The sequence below is a fragment of the Electrophorus electricus genome, chromosome 12 (assembly GCF_013358815.1).
Source record: "Electrophorus electricus isolate fEleEle1 chromosome 12, fEleEle1.pri, whole genome shotgun sequence".
Taxonomy (NCBI): Eukaryota; Metazoa; Chordata; class Actinopteri; order Gymnotiformes; family Gymnotidae; genus Electrophorus; species Electrophorus electricus.
This window is the reverse complement of record NC_049546.1, coordinates 10,707,292-10,718,496: the sequence shown is the minus strand read 5'-3', so window position 1 is coordinate 10,718,496 and position 11,205 is coordinate 10,707,292. Positions and strand designations below refer to the sequence as shown.

Genomic DNA, 11,205 nt, shown 5'->3' with positions numbered 1-11,205 from the left:
CATATCACCATGACTATGACTCATACTTCAACTCTGAACCACAACACAGTGAACATGGCAGAGTGACTAATTTGTTAAATTAATTAAGCATTACAATTAAAATAAATTGCTAATTTAATGCATACTTTTTGGAATGAGGGTATAATGCAATAAAACCTTTATTGCTTTTCCATCCTTCCTCTTGTTGCCAGGTTCAGTGGATCACCTACACTTTGCTCTTCTTACAGGACTGGGCCTGTGGAAATCGGTATAACAGATACCAGTTGCTGATCATCGCTCGACACACAGGGTGAGACCAGCCAAGCTATCAGCCCCTGGCTTGAACTGCAACCCAGTAGGTTCTCTAGAGGATCCACAACCTCTCCTGCACCACCCACCCTCATGGAGCTGCCTGTAAATCTCTCCAGCCCAGTTCTTCACCTATGAGACCTCAGGGTGCACACTCCTCATGGTGCTTTTGTATAAGGGATTTTGACCCACAGCTACATCCAAAATGCCAGCCAAGTTCACTAAATGCTGTGCCTTTACTGGAAAGAGGAAGGTTTCTGTGGATTTGATAGCCCATACATCAAGGGCGTTGACTTCACTAGTGTAAATGGTAGAGTCCAGGTGGAATTACTTCTACAAATAGCTTCAGCAATTGAAATAGTTTAAACCTAAATGTATGGATCATATTTAGTATTTTATAATTAGGTTGCTACATTCTTAGTACAATACAAGCTAATTATCTACACAAGCCCAGCATACATCAATTCTTGCTAAACAACTGACTAGGTGAACTAGCTGATCTAGATACATTAAAACAGAAGAATATTAATGAAGAACCCTGCCATGATTATTATGCCATGATGAAGTCTTCCTGTTTTTGCAAGAATGCCATGCAGTACACCTCACAGATGTCTTTTGTTTCCAGCCTTCCAGCTCCATTGGGTAGAAAAGAAAAGAAGCTTCCCAGGGCATGAGACCTCTGCCAGCAGGTGTTACCCAGCCTCATGGCCCTTCATCACTCCCAGGTGAAAGCTGTGAAGAGATCTGGCACCAAGTGTTTTTAATAGCTCCCACCTGTCAGGCCTGGCCAAGACCCTGCTCTTCGCTCCACAGGCCCTCTTTTTCTGCAGTTGACAGGCAGAGGTGGACCTGCAATCATCCCCTGTGGTTGTCGCGCAGGGCAGGAGAAGTGAACCCAAGCACGAGTGCTTTCCAGCGATGGGTGTCCGCTTAGAAGGTGATGAGAGGAGGCAGAACGGGTGACACTCCGGAAGCTCCTCGGTTTGAATGATCCGGAGGGCCCTCCAGGTTGTGGAGATGATGAAGCCCCTTGTTGAGAGTCTGACTACTCTGAGAATGGTCTCCGGCGGTTTTATAGGCACTAACGCTGAGATGGGAGCAGAATTGATAGGCAGACTCCTCATAATTCACAAAGCGTGATGACGATTTCGGCATAATGGACCCGTGATCACATGTGGACTAAATGAAATAGTGTTAGGTGGGGCTGTTTTATGGCTACTTTCAGATCGCTGCAGTGGATTGTTTTTGGTTTAGCGGTATTCTTCTTGGATGAGTGTTATGATGAATTCAAAAAGATATTTTTAATATCAAAATAAAATTCATGTAAGCAACATTTGAAATTATTCAGAAATTAAAAAAAAACAAAAAACTCTAGTGCTGCTGCACATTTATTTACAGTTACTCATTACTACTCTAGACTTTCCTTTGCATTATATAGATAGAAAAACATTTTGGAGATTTTTAATTAAGGATGGTCGAAGGTGTGTTATAAATCCACAACATGAGTTTAATCATGCACCGATCTTGATTCAGTGACAGAGTCATAATCAAACGTTGCTCCTATATAATCAGCTGCTGAAAGAACTGTCTGGCAGAATGCCCGGAGACGGGCCAAACATTGATTCCAGCTCAGGCCTACACCTCATTAGACCATGAGAATGGATCTCAGGGGGCTTTGGAATCTATGTAATCGAGTCTGTCTGAGCCCTGCTGACAGTAAGGGGGAATGCCAGCACTGGGAGGACATCAAACATGCGAAAAGTCTTCCGTCAGAGACGGCGCAGCTCAGCAGCTACCTGGCATTCTGGGGCGCCCGTCCCGCAAGTGTTGGCAGCAGGCCAGAAACGTGGACACGGAGGGACTTCACAGAGAAGTATGTAGCTGCAGAAGTGTTGTGGTCAGAGAGCGTAACAGAAAGACAGAGAAAGAGAGAGAGAGAGAGAGGAGGCAGGAGGAGAGAGTGAGAGAACGAAAGGGGAGCCAGTGGTATTTGGCACCTGACCTTTGTCAAAATGCTTGGATGACACTAGCCTGAGCTGTTGGCTGAGAGAGGTGTTTAGGCATTCAAGGTAGAAAAAAAGTGATCTTTACAGGAAGTGTAAGAAAAAAACATCTGTTTCCATTCCACAAGAAAAATAAGCTTGTTAGCAGAGTACACGGCCTTTGTCAAGCTTCTAGGAAACAGAATACGTGTGATACACTGTGAAAGACTTGTTAAGACCTTAATTTCCTTCAGCTTTTCTCTTCAATTCAGAATAAGAATATGATTCCTAATCATCCTAAAAGAAAGATTTGTAAGGTTGTGAATGAAGCAAAATCATTGACAGCACTGTTATACAATCAGGCCTTATTCCAGCAAAGGTCCCTGAGATATTAGATGAAAATATTATAGTTTACAGTACCTAGGAGGAAAGCATTGCCATGCTATGTTTCAAAAAGTCATATGACCTATTGGCTTCAAAAAACGCGATGGTTAAGAACTAAAGCCAGGAGTGAGATTCTGCTGCTGTGTGTTCCCTCTTCCTCTCAGCTACTTGCAGTGGCCACCTCGTTACATCATGGCTCACCATGCCCACCCTCAGTAACTGGGCCAGGACCACATTTGTATCTGCTGGCCAGGGCCCCTGACCGGGTCGGTGTGATATGGAAACCATCTGCTAGGGGGACTTCCCTTTAGGGTGGCAAGCTTGCTGATAGGCTCATTCGTGGCCAGACTTCCTGGCATGCCATGGTGTAAACAGCCACCTAGCGCTTCTTGGCCCTAGGGCCGTATCTGCTTCTGCGACCTCACGATGAGCCTTGATAACAATCACAGACCTGCCACTCCACAACGAGGCATTGCTTAACAGACCAAATGGAAGCGCAATCTTGATGGCAAGCAACAGATAGAGCTGGGTATGTTAGTTCCTTCAGACCTTAAAAGGTGCTTACCAAGCCTTTTGATAGAGACATTAAGGGAAATGTAAGCCTGCAGAAGAACAGCTCAAAGCAGAGCTCATTTGTAAGTCATATATATTCAGGCTCTATGTGATAATCAATACCAAGTTATAAAGAAAGTTGGCTGAATGCAGCTGTGTTTAAACGTGTCCAGTTATGATGAATTGGATCAGCCTGAGATGAGAGGGACGAAACAAGCGTGTTGGGTAAGGTGGGCCCCCTCAGAGCTGGCTCCAGGCTGGCCCAGCACATGGGCAGTTAAAAACACAGCCTTGAGTAACCTGTAACTGAAGGCAACAGCATAGCTGGCTCATCTGACTGAATGCCATTGGCTGGAATGCTCTTCTGTTGTACCTGTACCAGTCCCACATGGGTAGCAGTAACCCATGTAGGGTTAAGAGTCACCACCTACTGAGTGCTCTGTGTTTTTATAATGAGATTAGTTAGTTCTCATAATTGTGTATGGACTGTTCACTGTCCCAGATGCACAAAATGAATTATACATTATATAATATATCATAATCCTTGTCTGTGTGTTTCATGAGAAAACTCCAGGCAGTTCATTGGAATTCCTGTCTTAGTGACTTAAGCAGGTACATGCATTCAAATCTCACACACACACACACACACGCACACACACACACACGCATGCATGCATGCACGCGTGAGCGTGCCCATGCATCGCTGTACCGACATGAAGTGCGTGTTCTCGCACACTAAATCGCAGCAGATGTGCACAGACTGTGGACCTGCCGCTTCTGAAGGCATGGGCTGTGAATATGGTTAACGCATGTTCCTTTGATTGCCGCTGGATTCCACGCACGCACACGTGACCTGTGCAGGGGAACGGGCTTTTCTGGCAGCACGCACAGACAGCTGGCCGCCTGAGCAGTGCTGTGCCCCCTGGTCACAACATGCATGCAGATCGAGAATGAACATTCTCATTTGCTCCCGTAAATATGCAAATGAGACCCTTAAGTCTTAAGGAAGAGTTGAGTTCTAATTATCATGAAGATTTTCTTATAGGGATAGGACAGTGAGACTTTGTTATCTCCTCCTGAACACTGTACCCTGCAGAGAACTGGTCTAGATTGTTATTAGATTGTTATTACCCATAAAGCCTTGACATTCCATTTAGACTCACATCAAATGCTACAGCGTTATACCAGAGCTCCCTAAAGGGGTTAAAAGGCAAATAATGATTATTTCACCATTTGGCTCAAAGGCAAGCAAGCTCTGCACTTACATTCCAATGTAAAGTGGCCAGCAAGCCAGGTCTTGCACAGAGATTTGTGCAAATGTCTTTCAGAGGTGATTACCAATGAAAGGTATATAAAGTGGATATATGCTTCTTATTCAGCATTATTAATGGATATAAGTGCCTGAAGGATAGGTTGTAGTTGCTTTTTGTAGTTGCCAAAAAGAGTATTTCTTTTAATGTGTGGAGTATCAGTTACAGTGGTCTCTGGTCCTCTTCTTCTTTGGACATATTTTGGTTTCCATTGAAGGCAAGTTAAGATGGCATAACTGTGAGCAGAGGCACTAGAGCTGCTATCGCAGACTTGGAGGGACTTGTTCTTGAGCCTTCCGCAATGTGCAGCGAAGAGTTCAGCATGGATCCACCCAGAAGTGTGCAGTTACATGTACTCACATGCAGAAGCAAACACAGCTGCAATACTGCACGATGCACACGCTTCCCAACACAATGCCTTTGGAAGACAAGCCTGTCTTTTTGCTTAGTCTTTCATGCTGAATTCTGAGAGATTGTGTTTGTTTGGGTCCCGGTCCGAGTTTTGTTTCACACTGTCTGGCTTTGGTCAAGGAGACTTCACTCAGATCTTTAGCGGATAATCCCCTTTTGCTCTCTGGGCCTTATGAGCCATGAAGAACTCGAGCTTTCTCACATAATCATCATAGGCCCATGTGGGTGACATAGTTGAAAAGGAAAAAAAATAGAAAATCACTGATTTCCTGTATGAGCAAGACTCTCAGCTCAGCAAACATCCAAACTCATCCAGAATGCTTCATTCAAGCTGTTCTGAAGATATGCAATGTTTCCTGAGCTTTGGGTGGATCACAAAATAGACTTAACTTGACCATCTCTGGATTGAAATAGTCTGAAGCCAAAGCTGATAGTAACTAATCGGTAACACATGAATCAGTGTGGAAAAACCATCTCTCTGTCTCCACAGGCTCGAGGCAAGCTGGGGGCTTGTTCTGAAATGTAGGCCACAGAGAAGGACCTCCATAGTAAATTAGCTCAGGCTCTAGGGAGGCAGGCTGGACAGCCCAGGAGCAGGGATATGGGAGGTGGAGGTCGCCCCACGCAGCTCTCTGTGCTGAGCCCTCTGTCTGATGGTGTGTCCAGATGCTGGAAACCACCAGTCTGTGAACACGCATGCACACACGCATGCACGCATGCGCACACACACACATACACACACACACACACACACACACACACACACACACACACACACACACACACACACACACACACACACACACACAAATGAGTAAAAGCTGCAAGAGTGAAATTAACCGACAGTCCAAAGATATGTGTTTTCACACATAGAGCAGAGGAGCATCCCTCAGGTCCTGCTTATCTCATGATTCATGACCCTGCTTATCTAACTTTCCAATTTCCTCCTTCACCCAAGATCCAGAATGCAGTGTGTGCAGCTATGTATTGGGATGTGTGTTTCAGGAATGTGCTCAGAAGCATCTTTGAAAGCCATCAGGAAGTGCAAAGTGCTTTTTCTAAGCCCAAAAGAAACATGGAATGAGGGTCAAACTATAAAAAAGTATGTGGACATAGCATTTAAGGCTCACTACCTAAGATACTTTTACCTTATGTGGAGGACTGCCCAGCCCAGAACTAGCCCAACATAAAAAAAGGCTCTTTAGCTCTCTTTTTTTTTCTTTTCTGGAGAGGTCTCTTAAAAGGCTAAAAGTCCCCATGAAGGAAAAGTGAATTTAAAATAAATAAATAATGAATTAAGTGATTTCAGAGAAATGTTTCAGAAAATATGTCTCCCTGCTTATTCTTGTCACCACTAGATGGCGATCTCTTCCCCCATTTGAACACGCGCGCAGTTGTGCTGTTGATGTCAGGCGAAAAAGGCCAAAATTTAAGGCTTCAAAGAAACTGTCAGGTACCCTATGTGCCTCTGTAGACATGGTTTAATCCTAGTCTTGGCCTAAAGTGCACTGTCAAAGGGGGATCCTGAATTTAAAATAATTTTTTAGCCTGGGATTTGCCTGTATCTGGAGAAACCTTAGTACATGAGCTTCAGTACATAAATGTATTTATGGCATATAAATTGATTGCTAAAATATCTCAGTAACTTTGTCTATGTGAAAACATTTTTAGAACTTGTGAAAACAAATTTAGAACTTGTACTTCCGCATAGACTAAATAAACATCTTTCAAGGCATCAGTAGCTGATGAAATTGAGGCTATGATCATCGTCTTTGTTCTTCTGACAGAAAGTATCAGTGCTGTTCCAGTCTGGCATATAATCATGCCAGCATAGAGCTTTGAAGGGTAGATCAACATAGAAAGGAAAGGTTTCCTCCTCATGGACAAGCAGAACACACCACACGCACGCACGCACACACACATATATACTTTTCCTTAGTGTCAATAAGCTGCCACTTTCATTCAGAGGCGGAGTTTGGGGACACTAGGTGGGGCAGGCGATTGACTGTCAGCAGCCGGGACTGGGCAACAGGCCACTCGGCAGAGATGAGCCAGCGATGCTATCTCATTCCGGTCGGCCCCTCCACGCCTGCCCCATCTAGAGTGGTTTCGCTCCCTCTGTTTGCTCAGGGATCAGAGCTATATGAGCTCTGTGCTGGTGCATTGCAAGGCTGGGGCAGGTTCTGCTGCTAGAGACACCTCCAAGAAAACCGAGACGGTCCTCCTCTGCTCAGCCCCTCCCTCTTCACTTTTCTGGCTTCCCTCTGCTCTTTAATCTCTCTCATCGCCATTCCTTAACACTCAGTCTGTTTCAATCCAACGTCTGTTTCCCCTGTCTCATCTAATCTGTTCTCTCTCTCTCCCCTCTTCCTCTCTCTCTCTGTATTTATATCTGCTTGCTTTGCTTCTGATGTAGCTCCGCTCCTCAAGCCCCCAACAATGGCCGTTGCCAGCACTGCAGTGTGTCTCCCTTGGCGACGACCCTCAGTCTCCCGGCTGCTCACGTCCTGCACCCCGGGTGCTCCTGGCTCAGTGTCCCCCCCATGCCTCCCTCTACATCAGCCTCATCCTTGGAGGTCACTTTGCCAGTACTGTTGGCCTCGCAGTTTGTGCAGGTCAGGCCTTCCGCTCTCCCGCTTGGCTGCGTTCCATCTCTTTTGTTCACCTTAAGGACCAGTCCTAAACCCTTCTGAACCTTGGCCATAGATGGGTGTTATGTGGAGCTGGTGCAGACTTAGTTCTGCTAATGTTGAGCTACTGGAAAGGAGCAGGGCAATGTTGTCCTTGCAGCATCTGAAGGACCTCTACGTGACAGGGGCAGAGGCTTAATGAGGTCTCTGTCTCTTCAGAAACAAGAGGGCGGTCCACACAAGGAACAGCGGGTTTCTTCCAAGCTCAGCACATCAATGGCCTCACCTTCTCTCCGCTCTAGCCTCTCTGTTCTTCCTGTCTTCAAAAGCAAGCGCTGCCACTTTCAAGAAGAGCAGGTTTCATTCAAAGACAAGTGAGCTGTTGATGGAGCATGTTGCAGTGAATATGTAATACCACTTGTAATTATTTTATGTATCTTTTAATATACAATTTATTATTTATGCCTTAATTTAATATAATACAATTATATATCTTTATCACAGTGCTCTTCTTCTTTTCAATGACAAGAAAAAAGGACTGTGTTAAAATACTGTCTAAAATACTGTCTAGAATGTTTTGTGTTGCTGTCTTGAGAATTTTGGATCATGTACATTATCTATGTTTGGCTGCAGGCTTTGCTTCCCAGTTTAATCAACAGATTCAATAAAGTTGCTCCAGTCGGCACGGGCTGTACCATGCTGAGTGTTCCAAGTCTTTCCACTAGATGTCGCTGTGGATCCCTGTTTGACTGGCTTCATCGAGCAGCTGAGGCATCACTGAGCGTAAGCCACGATTTCATCCCGTTTCTCTCCACTTCAAAACCAAACTAACATGACAAACGGGCGAGGAGAGTGGGTATAGATCTACACGATCCACTCCCCCCCCTGCCCACTGCCATTGCTACCTCCAAAGGGGAGCATGGATCAATTCTCTACATTGTCACCATCTTTTTCCCAGCTAGGAACATAGCAGTGTCCGGAGCAACCTATGAGATGGAGAGCTATGTATAATGGTCTCCTCACTCAGTTAAGGAGGTATCATCACCATATATGCAGCTCCTCCCTTCCCACATCATTTAAAACGTAACATTAAAAACTTGCTGGAGTGGGCTTCCAGCACTAAATGATCATTCTCCAACACCTATCTAGTGCTTTGTTATTAACTCTCATTATGGGCAGAATATGGTAGTGCAGGAAAATAGGGGCTAGGGATGGTATGTGTGGTGGCTGTGATGGAGGGGTTAGGGGGAGAATGGGTGTCTCCCGGATCAATGAGAAGTGGGAAAGTCAGCTTGGTTCGTGGGTCTGGAGCGTGCGTTATGTTGCTTGGGTTGTGGCTCAGCTGGAGGCTGCACCTGAATAGCAGTGAATCATCAGCTGTGGGTAGATGTTGTGGTTTAGTCAGTAGCAGGGAGGGGAGTGATGTAGGGGGGTGGTCACCGAGAGGTAAATGACATTAATGATCTCGCAGACGTGAAGTGGTGCTGCATTTTAACAGGTTCTCTCTCTTTCCCCCCTCTTTCTCCCTCGTTCTCTCTCACACACTCTCTTCCACCACATATGGATTTATAGCATACAGACATGATCAGAGAGGAAAAAAAAGACTGTACTTCTGCTTGCTGACTGGTTACCATGGTGCTTTCATTTTGATCTTTTGAAGCACAGATAATTAAATAAGAGAGAGAAAAAGATAGTGAGATAGAAAGGCAAAAAGAGAAAGAGAGAGGGGGAGAGAGCAAGAGGAAACAGACAAACAGAGAAGCCAGAGGCAGTAAGAAAGTGACAGACAGTGGTGAGAGAAGGGGGGAGAAGGTTTTTACTTCTGTTCACTGCACTAAGGCATGTTTGTGTATTGTCTTCTAGGTCCCAGTGTCCAAAGGAAACAACACTTGTCTCTGTCTGACATTGTATCCAGTGTGTGCAATGTCCTAGAGATTTGAAGAGAGACTGAATATCTGTGGCTCCACATGCCTATTCTCCAATGCCAACAAGATGCTTTGATTTCTGATTCCTGATGCTTTGATTTTCTGATCTCTGTCCAAGCGATCTTCTACTTTCGTTTTTCTGTGTGTAATATTATTCACTAGAGATGCAAAGATGTATGAAAATAAATATGACTTTGAATCAAATTGTGAACTGAATTAATAACAGTTACCTTGGAAACACATTATGTGATATGTATACACGATGACACAGCAAAGATTGTCTGTATTTTAGATGCAGAAGTTCAAATAGGGTTGAAACTATGAAAGGGAATAAAATAATTAATCTTAGATTTTTCATGACCTAAAAAGACCTTTTTTTTGTTTCCAAAATCAGTTATAATTATGAAAAAATTATACCCCAGGATACATGGGTTCAAGTGCATTTCTAATTTTCACCCATTTATTCACATATCACATTTTGCCCATCATTCATCTGTCTTTGAAATATCGTTGAAGGAAGGAATGAATAAATTAACTGGCTATTCCAGCAGCTCTTTCATCAACCTTTGCAGCACAAGCGTGCACACACACACACACACACACACACACACACACACACACACACACACACACACACACACACACACACACACACACACACACACACACACACATTTTCCAGCTATGTTTCTGTCCCATGAGTGGCAGTGGCAGCGGAGAGCGTCCCCAGTGGCAGGTATTGAACCTCGGGGCATGGTGGATTTTGGCTGAGGTTGCTGCTGAGAGTATTGATTGGCATGGCTGAGAGAGAGAGAGAGAGAGAGAGAGAGAAACAGAGAGAGAGAGAGAGAGAGAGAGAGAGAGAGAGAGAGAGAGAGAGAGAGAGAAGGCAGGCTGGCAGTTTTATTGCATGTAGAGCTGAGGGATGGAAGATGGAGAGGGGGATGTACTGGCCCTGCTCAGCAACTTTTTACTCTTGCACTGAGATTCCTGCGATTGCCTCACATATTGGCATTTGTAGCCAGCAAGAGAAATATATTACAAGCTGATCAATGACTTTATGACCTGTAAGATCTCGGCTTAAAGGGATGGTGCTGCTGCATGATATGGGAACAGGGAACAGGAACAGGAAACAGCATTTACTTCTAAGTGGATGAAGTAAGACAACATGGAGATTGGACCTGAACTGCAAATTTGCAAAACATGTAATTTAGGTGCCATTTAGAAAGGTAGCACTAAGTGTTTAGAGTCAAGGTTTGCTCTGCACAAACCAGCAATCTTCTTTCTCATGAAGTTTAGCTTGGGTAGTATCTCAACTACAATTTACAGCAGTTCAGCTTCTACTTGTTGGTGAAGACAATTCTAGAGCTCTGCTGTGGGGTGTTACACTCCTTCTCCAAAAAGCGCTGTTCTTGTCAGAGGCCATTTTTTAAAAAAATAATAAAGTATGTCTATTTTTCCCAAGTACTCTGGGGAGCCAGGAAGTCCAGGTACACTGAAGTGCCTCAGTGAAAAAAGCATTGTGGGGGGAGAATGTGCTTATTGTGCCAATTCCCTTCTCCAACGTGCAGCGCTCATCCAGGTCAGAGAAGTGTCATGTGGAGCATTCGATGGTGAAGGGAATCGAAGTTGAGATTGTGAGGTCGCCATAGCCACAGCATAGATCCGCTTGGCTCTGCATAACAACAAACCGCTTGATGCTGGCTACTGCCAGATCAGTCGT

The 11,205-nt window shown here is 44.7% G+C and overlaps 1 long non-coding RNA gene across 1 annotated transcript; it reads left to right on the top strand.

Moving 5' to 3' along the window:
- Positions 1-224: 224 nt before the first annotated feature.
- Positions 225-9,649, top strand: LOC113572500. Its single transcript, XR_003410119.2, has 5 exons — positions 225-289; positions 914-1,013; positions 7,777-7,931; positions 8,191-8,340; positions 9,421-9,649. It is a non-coding gene; the product is annotated as an uncharacterized LOC113572500 (long non-coding RNA).
- Positions 9,650-11,205: the final 1,556 nt, after the last annotated feature.